Source organism: Adiantum capillus-veneris, chromosome 17, assembly GCF_014529385.1.
Source record: "Adiantum capillus-veneris isolate H3 chromosome 17, ASM1452938v2, whole genome shotgun sequence".
Classification (NCBI taxonomy): Eukaryota; Viridiplantae; Streptophyta; class Polypodiopsida; order Polypodiales; family Pteridaceae; genus Adiantum; species Adiantum capillus-veneris.
In genome coordinates, this window is record NC_140947.1 from 44,529,114 (window position 1) to 44,544,823 (window position 15,710).

General features: G+C 39.2%; 1 pseudogene; it reads right to left on the reverse strand.

Annotated features, from left to right (window-relative positions):
* Nucleotides 1–3,693: 3,693 nt before the first annotated feature.
* On the reverse strand, nt 3,694–14,574 carry LOC147437143 (uncharacterized; annotated as a pseudogene).
* Between the last annotated feature and the right edge of the window lie 1,136 nt (nt 14,575–15,710).

The window sequence follows — 15,710 nt, forward strand, 5'->3', positions numbered from 1 at the left end:
AATGAAAGGTTCAATGGAGAGTTGGTAAGAATCTTAACAAAGATGACCCAAACACATGGAAAAACTTGGGATTCAAAGTTACCTTGTGCACTATGGGCTTATAGAACTGCTATCAAAACAAGCACAAGGTTTTCTACATATCACCTGGTTTATGGCAAGGAGGCTCTATTGCCTATTGAAGTAGAAATTCTTGCACTCAAATGGCTGTCCGTTGGATGGTGAAGAGCAACAAGACAGTTGGGGGAAAAGATTGTTGGACTTACAATGTTTGCCATTAGACATAATTTTGGCCTTGAGTCATTATGAAGAGGTGTCAAAGAAAGCCCAGATGAAGGCTAATGAATGCATGAAGGATTAGAGAATTGAAAAGGGTGATCTTGTGTTGCGGTACAACACTAAGTTGGACAATACTTTCTAAAAAAGTTTCAGATTAAGTGGGAAAGTCCCTTTACTGTTGTGAATAAGTTTGATAATGGAACATATCAGTTGGAAAATTTGGATGGTGCACAACATAAATACCATGTTCATGGTTACAAGTTAAAGAAGTATTTGGCACGTTTGATGAAAAATTGCGACAGATGAGATGCTATGCATGGAATAAGAAAATTTAAAGATATTTGAGGATGCGAATGAGGTCTGTGGGAACGTGCTACAACAATTGTTCACCCTAGAGACCTCTGCTTGTCATGAATCATTAGAAAATTTCGGAGGTCATTTGGAGAGCCTTGTAAGAAATTGTATTTCTCTCTCTAGAAACTTTTTTTAAAATGCACTTGCACCTTGTGAGTACGTCCAAAAGGACAACCAGACACTCTAAAAAGTAGATTTATATTCCCAATCGTCCTTGAAAACGGTCCATTTTTTATTTAATGCGAGCGTCTTTTTCAGGAGGCAAGTGCGGCGCATTCAATGCAGCTTACATCATCACTGGAACTTGAAAAGTCACAAACTGTCAAATAGTGATAGATTTTGAAGCTTTTGACACCACCAATGCGTCCGAAACGCCAAAATACCCTAAAAACAAATGTCTACTTGTCTCGTTCCGACATCCGAAGAGGCAAAAAATATCAAAAAACCCCAAAAAATGGGCTTTTTACTTAAGGCGCGCGAGGAGGCATTCTAAAATTCTAGAATGCCCCCCTGCGCGCCGTTAGTACAAAGCTTCTTTTAGTGGTTTTTGGACACTTATCTTTCAAGAAAGCCCCTTTTTAGAGGTTTTTTGACATTTTCCTCTCAAAAAGCTTCCTAAAAAGAGGAAAAAATGGGCTTTTTACTAACGACGCGCGAGGAGGCATTGCAAAATTTTGGAATTCTCCCTCACGTGCCGTTAGTAAAATGTTCTTTTAGGGGTTTTTGACTTTTTTTTCCTCTTTGGATGTCGGAGCGAGGCAATTAGACATTCATTTCTAGGATATTTGGGCGTTCCGGACGCATTGAGAGTATCAAAAGTTTCAAAATCTTCCACCACTTGATAGTTTTGTGACTTTTTGAGTTCTAGTGATGACGTAAGCCGTATTAAATGCACCGCATCTACCTTCTGAAAAAGGTGCTCGCATTACATGAAAGAGAGTGACCGTCTTCAAGGACCACTAGATTATTAAATGAGGAAAGGGACACCTTTTATATTTTTGTTAATATCAATCTATTTTTCTACGTAACGTAGGCTCTTCTCTCATTGGAGGAGCTTATTTTCCTCTCTCTTCCAAAAGGCCCTCCAAAAGACCTCCGAAATCTCCTAATGGATCAATCAGACTAGGGGGGGTTGGCAAGCTATGTCAAGTATTTTTTGGATGAGCACAAATCTAGTAGATCATGCTAAAAATATAGCTAACTAGCCCCATGTATATATGTGTACATAGTGCTTCAAGTATTGGGAGTGATCATGTAAAAATTCATGTACAAAGGTGTGGTTTTTTTAGGGCTTGTTCAAGCTCCCAAGGCATGGCTTTCAATAACTATTTTCAGCCGTGCTTTATAGCTTGTGAATCGGACTTGTACATCATGAGTTATGTGCATCCAAAGTGGGCGATCTCGACATAGAAAGTGGTTGTAGATGTATGTGACAAAGGAAATCGAGCCAACTTGATGATCTAAAAATAGAAATGTTGAGATTTAAATTTTTTGGAGATAGCCAAAGTAAATGGACTTCGAGCCGTGCTTTACCACGTCGCATTTGGTGCCCGGAGCAGTGCACTATGCTCCTAGGAAGTCAGTCCCTCCTGAGAAGGGGTCAAAAGCTAGAATTCATTGTGGCAAGAGGAAGGAGTTGAGGGAGTGCAAGAGGAAGGTGCCATGTGGTAGGGAGATTATCCCACATGGGGGGAAAAGGACTCCAAAGCAAGGGTATAAGGGGGGGAGTGGAGACCCCCTTTGTATTGAATCACTTGGGAGAGAGGAGCTCTCTCAAGCCTTGGCTATGGGGGCTCGTGGACATTTGGGGGGGAGAAGGGAGGCTATTTTTGTGTTCCCATCAGCTTCCCAGGCGCTTGGATTTTTTTTGGCCCACTGGCCACTTGCCACACACCCTCTCCCTTGGCCCAAAAGTCACCGGGTAGCCCATTTCTTACCCAAATGAGGCCAAAATTGGGCCAATTCAAAGGAGCCTTGCAAGAGAACCTTGTTGACTGAGGAGAGAGAAAACCTCAAATTGGGATCAAAGATAAAAAGAGGCCCCATTTTATAGCTGCAATTCTTTGCACACCTGCAAAACTTTCTAGAGAGCTCATTTTTTAGCAAGAAAGAGTACACCCCCACTTTCGAGTGGCATATCTTTCTCATTTTTTATCTTTTTTTAGCCTATGGATGCTCTATGGACATCTACTCAAGAGAAACTACATCTTCATGTCCTTGGTTTCTCATACTTCCAAGTGTGTTTCATGCTAGGAGGGCTCTTCATAAATCTTAACAGGTAATTTCAGCAGTGCAGTAGTTCTTCTTTCCGACGGTGTGACTTGTGCAAGGCTATAGGGGCATTCGTTTTCATTGTCATTTGCACTCCATGCCATGTGTGAAAGCAGAGTTTTTAACACATTTTCTCCCAGGGAAAAATGGTTTACTTTATGGCTCAAGTAGGCAAATTAAAAGGTATTTCGAATGGCTTCAAAAAAATGAAAAGGTGCTCTTAATTTAAAGATTCCCTTGATAAGAAAAAAAACAATGCATTAGTCTATAGTACACAACAACGGGCAATGACGAAGCATGTAGATTTGAAAAAATATCAACTAGATGTAAGAAGGATGAATACAACATTGTGTGTGTGTGTGTGTGTGTGTGTGTGTGAGAGAGAGAGAGAGAGAGAGAGAGAGAGAGAGAGAGAGAGAGAGAGAGCAAGGACACTTTAAAGTTAAGAAAATGCTAAAGGAGAAATAAAGGAAAAGAAAAACACAAATATGGACCACCTCTTTATATGGACACAAAATGTCTTTTGACTTTTCACCTTCATGTCTTTTGACTTTCCACCTTCATATGTCTGCTTACTTTCCATCTTCATCTGTCTTTTCATTTCTTGAACTCACCCTTCACTTACACACTTAATATGTTTTGAAATATTTTTTATTTTTCACGATTGGGAAGACCTACTCTAGAGAAAAGAACATTAAGAAATAGTTTTGGATAAGGTTAACCCCTCATTGGCTTGTTTGTATCTGCATTGTTGTAAGCATTTGAGAATATGAAAATGAGCCACAAAAAACCCTAGGTTTTGAGTATTGATAGAACGCTAACCGTGCTCATCCTTAATGTATGCGCATGACATTGTGTAGAGATGATGGTAGAAAGATGACGTTCTACACAAATTCCCATAGAGTAGAGTACTATATTCGTTGGAGCCACATTAGTGACGGAATGCTTAAGCTGATGGAATGCTTAAGCATTGCCTCCTATCCCAATAGCCACTTGTCATGTTTGGCACATGAAGAAGCTTTTCGACGGTGTGCAAAAGAGCGTAGTTAGTGCTTGTGGAAATAACATTATTTGGAGGTAGATTTTGGTTGATGAGAAGTGTGAAAGGGAGAAAACCTAGTTGTGTTGACGATGTCCTGAAGAGAATGCATTTAAATCCTACTGTAAGGCCATAAGACGCATCAAGATGATACATGTAGCTAACTATGGTAGACTAAAGTCACATATGGATATTGTCGTGGATGTTGATGTCAACTGATAGATGCAACTCAGCATCTATGATGGTGGCTACTAAGTGAATGCGATGCTTGGATATGTTGGAACTTTGAAGTAGGAAGGATGGACGGGATTTGAAAAGCAAGGTGGGGGTGGGGGTGGGGGGGGGGGATCCAAACAGTGTGATACACAAAAAGTTGAGTCTTTGTCTTCATTGACATCAAAAGGAGGCTCATGCAGGGACACTGACTTGCCAACGAGTAATGACCTACACCACTGGTCACACGAGGCTTAGTTATTAGTTATAGATAACTATGACAACTATTCCAAGACAAAGCATTAAATGAATAACTCATCCTCTTGCATGGTCACACAAGGAATTACTCATACAACCTCCTAACTATGCCTTGAACTTCATAACTATGCTAAAATTTGCATAGTTACAAAGAGTAGGCATAGTTATTCATTTAGAGCTCTTTTAGGTGTGTGAACAAGAATGAGGTTTAGCTATCAAATCAGTATTTAATAACTAAGCCTCATGTGACCATAGCCTTACGAGCCTTGACATGAGCACTAGTGATGGCCGGGGCTAAGATAAGGGCAACCATGTATCCTTTATTGCAACTGTTTTCCGTCCTTGCTATAGTACAACGAAAGAAGATTGTTCACATTGATGCTTCTATCTTTCTTGTTCCCTTGATTGATTTTCTTATCCAATGATGTGATGTGGCAAGCCTTGGAAGCCATGTCAATATTTGGCCCTGTCACATTTTTGTGAATATTCGACACTCTTTGATCCATGGCTTGATGCGAGTTTTTCCATCTCTTTTTCTCGTAGAGGCCTTGCTTTGAAACATCGCAGCAAGGCTAGGTCACAAGAAACTTCTAGTGTTTTCTCATGTGTGAAACGGGAGCTTTTTTACACCTTTTCTCCCAAGTAAAAATGGTTTTGTTTGTGGCTCAAGCAGGAAAATTGAAAGGTATTCCTAATGGCTTAAAAAAAATTAAAACGTATTCCGAATTTAAAGATTGCCTCGATAACAACAAAAAACAATGCATTAGTCTATAGTACAAATCAATGTACAATGATGAAGCAGGTAGATTTGCAACAATATTAGCTGGATGTAAGAAGGAAGAATACAACATTGTGTGTGTGTGTGTGTGTGTGTGTGTGTGAGAGAGAGAGAGAGAGAGAGAGAGAGAGAGAGAGAGAGAGAGAGAGAGCAAGGACGTTGTAAGCAAAGAAGACATTGAAGGAGAAATAAAGGAAAAGAAAAATACAAATGTGGACCATCTCTTTTTATGGACACAAAATGTCTTTTGACTATCCACCTTCATGTCTTTTGACTTTTCACCTTCATATGTCTTTTCATTTCTTGAAACCAACTTTTACTTACGCTCTAAATATGTTTTAAAATTTTTTTTAATCCCCGAGAGTCGGGATGTTAGGGTGGTAAAGCCCAATGTGCCGCAGCTAAGTGTTGGCGGCCGGACACTAACCGGGAACTAACACTAACCATTCATTCACATAAAAGAATAAGAACTCATAACCCTAAACACCAATTGTGTTTGGAGTGCACCCAAACTTGTGTCTCATCTCTTCTTCTCTCTTCTCCATTGTTGCCCACACACACACACTCTGTTTCTTGGGCACTTCAACTGGTATCAAAGCTAGAGGATTGAAGAGCATCATTGGAGCTCGGTAGGGAAGCAGATGGGGAAGCAACAAAAACTACAACACATTTTTGCAGATGTATTTTGGTCTATCAAAAGGTTTCCATTCAGGCCAATTCCTCGAATTTCTAACCAATTTTTTGTGCTCTTCAACTTTGCAGAATAACATTTTCTTTTGGGTATGGCTTTGAGAACCTATAAAGATTGACCTCATTGGTGTCAATGTATTTACACAGTCCTTCACTCTCATGACCAATTGTCCAAACTTTCTGGACAAGATTGGACTTTATCAACTGCAAGTTTGGAAGATCCATTGAGGGTGGTTGTTTCTTTATCATTGGGATCTTGAAGCTTGTGTAAGCTGAGTTTGAATTTAAAGTGGACATGATTTTTGGGCTTAGTAGCTGTAGCTTGATGTAAGCAGAGTTAGTCAACTATGTTCAAGTGCTTTTGTTAGGTGAAATTCAAAACTATGTCCAAAATAATGACACGTTGTTAGTGTGCAAACGACAAGGAAAACAAGTGCCTCTATAGCTCTGCACGAGTCACACCGTTGGAAAGAAACCCTGTATGACAGTAGAAAACACCAAAGTCGAACACCTGTGAAGATGGGTGAGAAACAGCTCTAACTCAAACCATGGCTAGAATTTAGAAAACCAAGACCATAAAGACAGAGCTTGTGTTGTGAGGATCTCCGTAGAGCATCCATATGCTTGATTCTGATACCCGATGAGAGAGTTACAAGCTTTTGAAGATGGAAGGTCTCTCAAAAGCTCCAAAAAACAAGTCTCTGTAAGCCCAAAGGGATGTGCAAGATAATGTAGCTATTAAAAGGGGATTTTTTTGGCTCTTATCCCAAGGTATTTTCCTCTCTCTTCTTAGCCGACATGGTTCTGCCCTTGGGCACCTTTTAATTGGTCCAATTTTGGCCTTTTCTGGGTCAAAAATGAGTTGTCGGCCACTTTTTGACCAACGCAAGTGGGGAAAGGGGATGTCCGGTGGACCAAAATAGTGGCCAGGTGCCTAGGCAGCTGGTGTGGACTGAAAATGGCGCCCCCTCTCTCCCCCAAAGTCCACGAGCCCTCACAAGCAAGGCCAAGAATCTCCATTAGCTCCTTTGATACACCCTTAGGGGGTACCCACTCCCCCCCTTATACCCTCCACTTTCTACTTTCTCCCCCCCATGTGGGATTACTCCATTGCCACTTGGCACCATCCTCCCACCTCCCCAACTTCTCAAAAATTTCCAGCTTCTCCCAAAGCATGAGGGGACTTCTCGGACAATTTTCCCCGAGGCATACCTTGCTGCTCCGGTCACCGAATGATGCACCGTAACACACGGCTCGAAGCGCATCACCTCGGCTATCTCCAAAAATATAAAACTTCAGAATTTCTAATCTTAGACCCCCAAGTTGGCCTAGTTTCCCTTCTCGCATGCACCTGCAATCACCTTCTAAGTTGAGACCGCCCGCTTCGGATGCTCATAATTCATGACGTACAAGTTCGATTCACAAGCTGTTAAGCACGGCTGAAAACCCTTATCAAAAACCATATTTTGGAGTTCCAAACAACCCAAAACATCAGCAACAGCTTGACCAAAACCAAGCCTTTGTACAGGGTTTTTTACACGGACACTTTCAAAGCTGGAAGCACTATGTACATATATACACATGAGGGTGGTCAACAAGTTTTTTTGGCATCATTTATGGCCTTTGTACTCATCCAAAAAATGCCTGACAACGTTTTCTTACAATTCTCTAAAATTGTCACTTTTAGACACCCCTAACTTGCAGATGCATTTTGAGGCCTAAACAATGTTTTTTTGAGCACTGACCAACCCTGAATGACCCAAAGGGTCTTTGATTATTGTGGGGTTACATTGAAAGTCGTAGAGCTACTTTAGAGCTTCCTTTTGATTAAAAAAAGTTTTTGAATTCGATATCGGAAGCTCAAGTTATGACCAAAGTAGTTTTCTCTGGCTCAACCTGTGCCTGGAGACTTTATACGCATATAATGTCTCTCGACTCAGATTTGCTCCAACTTAAATTGTAGACTCTCCTTAATGTCATCTACCCACTACAAGTCTCAATTTGTGAGTCTAACCTTCATTTTGACACTTGAGAGATTATACGTGTATAATGTCTTTTGTGGCAAAATGAGATGAATTTTATCCCAATGATTCCTTACCACTCAAGCAATTCTCATTAACGTTTAGAACTCAATTTGGACACTTTTTGTGTAAGTTATGGTCAATACAAGCATGAATCTGTCCCAATTTTGTCTTTTGTCCTTTACAAGCCCAAATGAGCTCCAAATGCAATGAAATTTTGGCTAGGGACTTATGTTATGCTCTAGGACACTATGGTATAGTCAAATGTCTATTTTGACCCAGACTGACCCCTAAGACATTATACACATATAGTGTCTTTTGGCTCGAAATGACATGAAATTTTGCACACAACTTTAAAACATCATTTCCAACCCTCCTATGTGGTCAAAAGTGAAATTGGACCTTCAGATCTAGGCATGAGACATTATACGTGTATAATGTCTATGTGCTCCAAATTTGGTGAAATTTGGTATGTGAGCTTGTCTTGTGGTGCTTAACACCTTAGTACAGATCTCAATTTTGGTCTCAAAGTGCCCTTTAGACATTATACGCGTATAACATCTAGCTGGTCATATTGAAGTGAATTTCACTCCACAGATTCCTCTCCTCACTAGCAAGTCACAACAAGTTTCAGAATTGAATTTGAATACTTTTTGAGCAAGTTATGATCACTTCAAGCAATCAAATTGTGTAGAATTGTATGTGGTCTTTCCAAGCCCAAAAATGCTTCAAATTGGATGAAAATTAACCCATATGCTTCCTAAATGCTGTAGATGACAAGGGTGCACTTAGTTACAACTTTTGACCTCAGATCTGACCTCTAAGACATCATACGTGTATGATGTACTTCAGGTGGTCAGAATGGACTTTTGTTTCTACCAAGGTGCTCCTTTATGCATGCAACAAGATTATCTGATCACAGAAAAATTTGGAATCCAAAATTGCACAAAATTGTATCTTTTTGACAAGGAAATCCTTCAAAAGAGTAAACTCCCCTTCTATACGCAATCTATATGTCCCAATGAATTGAAATTTACATGCAGAATATGGGTATAATGCCAAAAAGTCAAATTGGCTACCACAATCACCCTTTAGACATCATATGCGTATGATGTTTGCTGATGATTTTTTTGACAAAACTCATTTACAAGCATCCCCAAGTCTCTAGCATTGGTTTTCAAACACTTCTACCAATTTTCATGCAAAAATGTGCTCAAAATCTCAAGTTTCTCATTTCTCCGTTTTTGACACTTCGTCTTTGGCCTTTTGGGTGTCAAGAGTTGGCAAAAACTCTAGTTTCAATGTGTACTTAAGGTAAAACCCCCCTTCTGAACACACTAGTGCAATCAAATTTTTCAAATTTGGTCTCCATATGCCTCTTGAGACATTATATGCGTATAATGTCAAAGTTTACAGAATGTTAGTTTTTCTGCACAGAACCCTTTCACATGCCCTCTTATATGCACAACATCAATCGATCATGAATAAATATCAGTAGAAAGCTGTTTATTGTATTTTTACCTTCAAAAGCACATTTGTTGTGATTTCAAATGCAAACAAGCACTTTAGCAAATAAATTAGTGATGAACAGCTCTAGATCAAAATCAGATTACTTACGTAAAGCTACTCCTACAAATCATATGGATTTTTGCATCTATGAGTAGAAAAACACTTCACTACCACACACGGACTAGCAAACACTTTTATCACCTCACAAATCACTCCACCACCAACAACTACTCTAGTCTAGCTAAACTTATCTAGTCGCAGACCCTTAGCAAGACACACACTTCCTGGCTATCCACTTGATCGCAGAATACCCTCTTCCAGATCCACTTAAGAAAAATGCTTTCTTTAGCCAGAACTAAAGCAAGCAACCATCACATGAGTGTTAGTAGGAATCCTAATTAAGTCTTTGTGTTCCTAGCAAAATGGCACCAATGTTGCAGGAGCTCACACACCCATAAAGTGCATGCAACACTACCTAGATCAACATAATGTCAATCGAGGACATAGATGACACGATAGTCACACGGAGGCAATCTCTTTAGATTGTTAGGTTGAGACCATCCCACACATACAACACTCTAGAAGCCCAACTAAACCAACATCTAGAATCTCACTGCTCTCAACTACACCACCACCCCACATACACACAACGGAAGAAAACTCATCAAATCATGCCAGAATTGTACAAAACTTAAGGAACACCATCCCTTTACTAGGATACACCTATCCCAAAGTCTCTACACTCAAAACCCTCTCTCTAAACCCAGTTGCAAAAAACACGTATAAGACATAGTAAAATTTTGAAAGTGTATGAAACTAAAATCTATGAGTACCTGTAGCTTATGTTGCCCCGGTTCTAATGACTACTTGCACATAGAAAAAAAATTGTTTGATACACTTACGACCAAGAATATCTATTAGATGCGTTGATGTGTGCGCTTCATCTCGCGTGGAATTCTTGGCCTCGGTGCGTAGCTCTCCCCGAGCCTACAACAATGGTGTAGTCGGGTCTCCATTGCGTTGAGCAAGCCAGGCATAGCATGAGGATCAAGCTCACGCTCACTCTCTTTCTTTCTCACACACAGTAGACGACAGCGCTAAAACATGATTATGATTAAGTGTTCTTTAGAAAATAACCTAGGTAGCTTATATACTAAGGCTACCATAGGTTAACCCAAACTAGAGTTCAAAGGAACAAATGGCTTTGTATTTACAATCTGGAAGTTCCATTTCACCCTGGCTTCTGCAACTAGAATAGCTACTCATTACAAATGACGTTTTTAACCAATCCACATCATTTCATAACTCTCAAAAAATAGTACTTTGGTACGAGACTTGAGTTATTCTATTCTGTTGACCCAATGGTCCACAATGATGTAAAATTTTGTATATCAAAAGGGTGATTCCCATCATTACATTATATAATTAATTGACTTTACAAAAGGTTTTTTAGTTTTGCTAGGATTTGAACTATTCACATTTCCATGGGAATTTGTAATTTTTCTTTGGTTCCTCTTTCTTATGGACCTTTGATTTCTCCTCTTACCTGAGACATTGTGATATTTCCCTCTCCACTCTTTCCCTCACTAGCCAATCCTTCTCAGGCCTCTCATCTTCTAGGTCAACCTCCATTTGTTCTACCATTTTTCTTTCCTGCATTGGACTTAGTTGTTTCTCCTCTAGTTAGCTGTCAATTGGCTTGTGATTGGATCAAGAAATGCATCCTTGATGATATCAAACATGTAGTCAGTTGTATACACTTTACGATCCTCCAATTGCAACCATAGAAATAGCCACTCAGCTAAAGTTTCTACCAAGAAGTCTTGTCATTTCTTTTCTGTCTAGTTCTCCATCTTGGGATCAAGAAGACAAGCTCATTCATTATTCTGGCACACTTTGTATCATGTATCTTTGACAAACACATGCTTATTGTGCATTAGCAAAGATGCTTGTGTGTAATGTTGCTGTGACATAGCACCTACTAGCAAAGGTTGCTATAATTTGAAGAGAAGGTCTAGAATTATTTTCACTTTAGGCATCTTGCAACTAAGCCATATATATACATTGAAAAATTTGGTGCACCAATCCAAGAACCTTTGGCTGTCTTTGTGACAATACACTTCTTGGTAGCGCGACTGACTATGTGCTTTATCATCTGCCCTACCAACAGATTTGGCATTCATATTGAGTCTAGTAGAGAATACCACTCAACAAAAGTGACATCCCCAAAGGGATGTGTGTAATTGAAGTACTCTTCAATTTTCCTTATGCGCATAAGTAAAAAGTTTGGGCCCTTCTTGGACTCAATTCTCTCTGTTTTGAGTCGCCTAGTCTTTCCAATTTCCATGTTCATACGTGTTCTCATGCAATGGCATAGTTCACGTCATGCAAGGGAAACAATGTGACTTTCTCCTCCTTTGTAATGGCATGTTCACCCAATATCATTCGTTGCATTGGTGTTCAATAGGATATGGAAAATCTAAAAAAGCACTTGAAGTAATTGCTATATTGAACAACCGAAATTCCCAGCTATTTAAAATAAATTTGAAACAAAAATTTGATATTGGATTCAAACAAAGGAAACGGACAAAAAATAGTTGTTCTATTCAATTCCAAAAGCTAGTATGTGCTAATGCTCCTCAAGGGGGTCACTACAATAAAAAATTGCATATCTAGTGTGTTCAACATTAGGGATTATTTGTTTCTATATTTTCTTACCTTTTCACATACAAAAGGGTATTAAAAAATTTATTTTGAAAAAAAATATAGATTGAATAGGAAAACGGTCCCTTTTATATGTGAAAAATTTATAGCTAAAGGATTTTATAAATACTCTTTGAACGCACGTGATATACAGGTTTTACATATAGTGACCCCTTGAGTAATGCACATTGGGATTACAAGGTCTTTTAGCTGCACACCATCATTCAAAACTATGTATTGATATTACTACATGTAGTTCATGCTTGCGTACTAATACATACCATGATTACATAGCCTTTGAGTTGTACACCTACATACAAACTGTGTATTGAGATTTATACAAGTGTTTTATTCTTATGAGGAAAGCTTTTTGTGTGCACAAGGCTTGTAATTTGTATTTGATTTTTTTGTGGTCCGATGATGCCTTCTCAGCCATCTCCATGGGTAGCCTCTCCCTTTCTTTGAGATTCCCCTCAGCGACTATTTTTGTGTGTCCCGCTTCCAAGTGCTATCTCTTCTTTCGTGGCTTTGCATGGACAAAAAGACAACATTAAGTACATAATGCAATTTGTAAAGTTGTAGAATTTAGGAAGGGTGGAGTACTCATAGTACCACTATGATGCACTTGATGAGTGTGCTTCTTCTTGGAAGACAAGAATCTCTAGAGATTCACATCAATGGGAGATTCTTGGATCTTTGCACATGGTGTTTTTTGTATTGACTTATCAATCTCACCAATGATAGAATCCAAATCTTTCCACCAACCTCTAGCCACAACTTCTCAGCCATCTCCATAACTAGCCTCTCCCTTTCTTTGAGATCTCCTTCTTCAACGACTATTTTTGCATGTCCTGCTTGCAAGCATTTTCTCTTGTTTTTTAGCTCTGCATGGACAAAAACAAATCAGTAAGTACATAGTGTAGTTTGTAAAGTTCTAAGGTTTAGGAAGAGTGGAGTATTTTGTTTTCTTGTTCATCTCATTTGATATTTATGTTCTCTCCTCAATTTTTGGCTAGGAAACTCGTACAAGGTTGCCTCTTCTTGTTTTGGCATATAATTATTCTTTGAGCTGCTTGAGATCTTATTTTAGCATTTTTTCCGAAGTCGTCACTCCGCAAATCATGGAGCTCTTCTCCCATATCATCACTAAGATCCCAAACCAAAACTTTGTCCATAATTTGTTTACAATTGATTGTTTTGCGCTTGTTCATGCCATCTCAGTCTTCTCTTCTAGCTATAGGATAGAACTTACCATCTAGAAGGGCATTATGTCGTACCCATATTTATCACAAAATTTTGTGGGAATTATGTCTTTTACAAAAACATCTAGAGTTGCTAGTATATGCTCCCATCCAAAAGGTTCAAATAACTCCCTTGGAAATGTCTCCTTTATATAGCACTTATCTTCTATCAAGCGCTCTGGGATACAATCTTCCTTTCTCAAGTGTCCACATTCAGATGCTCCGCACATCCAAACATGCAATTGCTTCATCAATTGAGAAAGCAAGTGCATTCCAAAATCTATAGTTACACCAAAATCTTCCATTGGATTTCGGTTTACGTCTATGTAACTATGGTCATTCATGTTGACCCTTGTAGTCACACCCTTATGCTGCAAGTAGATGTGGGCATAGACCCAATCTTGAACCATTTGAGTTGCCAAATGAATGGTCATCCCAAAATAACCTCAAAGTGACTGATTTTTTTGAAGTCTACCACTACAAAAGTGTGCTCGTATTCAATTCCCTCGAGAGGATACAATATTTTGTTCAAGCATCTCCAAGTGTCTCTCTATAAATCCATCTGCTTGCTGCAATTTCATACGCATTTTCTTGAGAGATGGTCTTTCCCATTTATCATAGATTTTTCTTGGTATAAATAGCTATCTCAACCCCACTATCAAGTATTGCTATCATTTTTACCCCCTTGTAGTCTAATGGTATGGTGATGTTTCCTTCTTCACCTTCACAATAGTCACCCACCTTATTCACTAGTATAGGCTTCGCTTTTGGTTTCTCTGATTGATTTGTTTCCATGATTTCATCTACACTTTTGTCCTATGGAGGGATTTTTAGCCCCAACTTTTCCATGTTTTTTCTCATTTATCCCCACAAATGTGGTGTAATATTTAGAAGTTTTGCGAGAGTAATGGTGCATTTTATAAGAGACAATATCAAATTGTGTAGTCTTTTTGTGTTGGTCATTTGTGGAATTGAATTCCATTGAGGTGGTACAAATCTTGCATCAAATTTCATCTCATGTTCCCCTACAAGAGAAGGTAAAGCCCTTAAGGTCGCTGGTTTACTCTCCATTGATATTTTTATTCTTGCATCTTCATACAAAGAATGTATATCTCTATGATAAATCTTGTTGATCTCTGGGATTGGTGCTAACTGCAAAGTGGCAACTACTGCCTTTTTTGTTTCTGATTGTCTCCCATAAAGATTGTTTCCACAACTCATCTACCTCAGGAATTGGTAGTATCTTGTGAGATTTGGCCTCATCTGTCATGTTCATAACAACCCTTGTATCCAACGTCTTTTCATTGCCCATTTTTATTGGTTCACTGATTTTGTTTTCTTTTTGTGCACTTGTCTTTTTCTTTTTTGGTACATGCACTACTTGCTCATGAATTTTTACATTTTTTGGATGCATTAGGGCTTGAGCCATCTTTATGAGCCTTTTGCACATTTCTAATCATTTTGTTTCAATTTCAAGATGCGTATAAGTCAACCTAGCCTTATAGGATTTCATCATAGCATTTAAATGCTCGTTCAGCTTTTCAATCAACACCGATCCACCCGATTTAGTTTTTGGTACTTTTTCTCCTTTGTTGTTTTCCTTATTCTCTTGATCACGTTTGAGTTGTTCCTTTGTTTGGTTTAGTTCAGTCTCCAAGGGTTCTTTTCCTTCAGTCTCTTTGCTTTCATTTTGTGCGATTTTGTTGAGTCCTCACTCTCATGCTCTAAAAATCCATTTGTTGTGGGAATTCTAGCTCGTCCACCATTAGCTTATGTTTGGTTGCTTCTTGACTTTGAGCTCTAGCCACTATGTTGATAGGAATTGTCGTCTCAACTCAGATCCGCTCGAGCAAGGTAAATTCCCAATGACATCCATGATTGATTTTCCTTTGTTGTTAAGAATTTTTGCACGATGTTGTATTAGGTGATCTCTAGCACAACCGTCACAGAATACTTTTTTTTTTTTTTTTGTGGCCTTGTTTGGATAGACTTGTGTCCAATGGTCACTTCCACATTCATAACATGGACCTTCTAGTTGGGCAATTGGTGATGCTCCCAATGGATTTACTATCCCAGGAGGATATCCTCTAGGCTTGCATAAGTCTATTTTCATCCATTGTGAATTGATTCCTTGTTGTTTGAGCCATATAAAAAGGTTTTTTAGCTTAGTCCACACTTCACAAAAAGGACTATTGTGCGCATTGACGGGAGCAAAGCGAACCCCGAACCCCCGAAGGCCTCTAAAACACCGGGGACCTAATGGCGCGCCTCGAGCCTGTCATGGTAAAGCAAACAGGGGGCACCACCTAGCTTCAGCGGCTAGGACGCAAACAACACACCACCATAACAAAGTTTTC